We start from the raw sequence: 2991 nt of genomic DNA on the forward strand, positions 1-2991 counted from the left end.
AAAATGGTATTTTATTTATACCTTTATTTATGCTGTTATTTTATTTATACCATATACTTTATTTGAAAAGTTAGTGTTATGTGACACAAGGCTTTCTAGCTGACTTTAACCAGACAGGATATTTATCTCAGGTCTGAGGTAGCTTGGTTGCTTTAGGCACTGAGGTCTAGTTCCACCTACACTCATTTCTTCAGTTTCCTAGCTTCTGTGGCTTTATTGTATAGGATGAGTTATTTAGATGCTAGCATTCTGCTGCACTTTAAATCATTAGATCAAGGTTGGGTATACACGATTGCAATAAAGTGCACCTAGCATTGTGTACAGCTGAGGGGGAAATTTTGTAAAGGAACCAATTACCCAGTGAGCAAGATGCATCCAGACTTTTTAAACTACACATAGCACTTTCCTCCTTGGACAGTTTCTAAGAGCACATGGTCATGGGAACCTTACATAGTCCTAGAGAAATCACGGGGGATATTTTGCAAAATCAATGACATAGTCGTGTGATGTTGAGTGACCAGCATGCACACATATGGGAAGGGAGAACATTTGCTTTGTTCAGCTTGATGGTTCAATCCTCATCTTATGATAAAGAATACTCCTGACCTTCTCTGGCACTGCCCACTAAATGGAGAAATTATCTTAGTCTTGTTTTCTAAAATAAATGTTTGTTACAAAAAGACTCCTAGTGACAGTCTTTTTGTAATAAGTATTAATTTTGGATTGACCTAGTCCACTCAGCATGGCAAGTCCGTTGGGGAACTTGTTCACATCCCCAGGACTCTGCCTTGACCAGCCCTAGTAACCAAGGCCCCGCCCACGCAGCACTCAATAAACACCACGTGGGAGGTGGTGGTGGAGAGGTGAAATGTGTGCTAATCTGTCCAACGTGTCAGATCTCTGCTGGTATTTAGGTTTCATTCTGGAGGTAGCTGACTCCTCATACCTCACCACTCCAAATCAAGAGGTGATCTGAAGTCGTGTATATTTGGTTTCTTTCTCATTTATTCCTGCAGGTAGTAGTGCAAGCTGATGAGGCGATCCAGTTGACCTATTGAGAAAAAGCAGTGGTTACACTAAAGGAATTTAATAATAGTGGATTGTGTAGTTGGACTGCTAGGAATGATGATGGTGGTGGTGATGGGGATGATAACATTGCTGCTGCTGCTGCTGAAGCAGATTATTTTATTTTGCTGAGACTTTCCTCAACATGAAGTATTTCCCAGTCATTTTCAGCTCAATTTTTGCATTTAAAGATCACCAAGGGAAGAAGAAGTAACTCATAATTTTAATAGTCTCCAACTCACCCAGGCAATCCCTGTCTTATGTTCCTTCTCACTCTTCAGCCTCCCTCTCCCTAATAAATTAACCTCAATCTTGCTTAAGAAAGTCATGGGACTAATTAAGTCTTTCCATGCCCTGAAATCTTCTTGCTTTGAGTTGCTGAGCCAGAAAAACCTGGTCTAAAAAAGACAGAAGCTCAACTACAAAAGGTTCACTTCTTTTTCTTGGACTGCAAATCTTTAAGTACAGAACAATCGCACCCACCTTATAATGACAAGGAAATGAACTAAGAAAAGAGGAATAAAGCCCAGAGTCTATGGATGGTCCAGACCTATCTTTGCTAAATAAGACATGGACTGAGCCCAGACACTTAAGACCAGCTTTGAGCCAATGCTCTAGCTAGAAACTGAGCTTTGAAATGATGTTTTCTTTTTCTTTTAATTGACTCGGAATGCAATTCTATCTGACGCACAGTGCCATTGTCAATTAACTTTGGGTTGATTTGAAACTTATTCCACTGAATCTTCTCACATCTATCTCCACACTATTTAGAAATCCAGACACTTTGAAGACATGGGTTTTGAGCATGGAACTGCTTTATCAACTATAAAAGTTGCCTTAATGATGATTTAAGGGTCTAACATGAGGCACCAGGAGGGTGGTGGGTCATTTACATTAGGAAACTGGAGGTGGTAACATATATTATTGGGGTGGAGAGAAAGAATTACTATTTCCATATACAGTACTGAATGGAGCAGGAAAAATTGTGGTGGGAGATACAAGTCTGAGAAGGTGAAATGAAGGTAGGTCATTGTCAGAGACCACACCCTAAGACACTGTAGAGAAAGCTGCTAGGAAATCTTGGTGGCTATTCTCCACAAATAGAGCCTTTGGAAGTTAATTAGAAAATGAGCTAATAGGAAAGAAATGTGGATACAACGTGTTCTAAGGGGAAAATTCAAAAGAAAAGTGAATTTAATAGCACCAAAAGAGAAACACTCCTTCCCCAATCCAACCTATATATCAAGGCTGCTGAAAAGTACTTCAAGGACAAACAGAGTATGGTATCCACTGATATTCCAAGAGTTATTACCTTATATAAATCGCTGAATTAGGTACCAAGTAGAAAGATGCAGAAAAGACAAAATATTTTTTAGAGGCCACTAGTATTTAAGTACAAATACACATTTGTCCTACTAGACCTTAAACTAGCATACATGTTCTCTCAGAAGCAGTGTTTCTTGAATACATGCAGTCATCTCCAGGTGGTAAGACTGGGGATACTTTCCTTATTATTGTTGTATGTGTTATACATTTTCAGAGAACATTGCTATTTTTATATGAAGTGATTATGTCACAAAATGCAACTACTATTTATACCTTTAAATCAGGTCGGCTTGTATTAATAGGTATGAAATACAAGTTTTTCTGAGAAATGTTTAATTAACTAATGTGTTCGTGTCAATCACAGGATTTCTGAAAGAATGGATCCCCTTCACCTCGTTCTGACATGCCTAGATGCATGTCTAGATGGAAATTATTTGCCTTTGAGACAGCTATCCTATAATATCTAAGGCTGTGTTAAGAAAATTGTAGCCTTGTTCTATAGTCTCTAGTACATCTAGTATATTAGTGGACCGTTAAAGTATTACACTCCTCCCCACTTCAAAACGTCCACATTGAGCAAGCTCCTTCAGAAAAACAGTA

This window comes from Octodon degus, unplaced genomic scaffold, assembly GCF_000260255.1.
Source record: "Octodon degus isolate 3935 unplaced genomic scaffold, OctDeg1.0 scaffold00303, whole genome shotgun sequence".
Taxonomy (NCBI): domain Eukaryota; kingdom Metazoa; phylum Chordata; class Mammalia; order Rodentia; family Octodontidae; genus Octodon; species Octodon degus.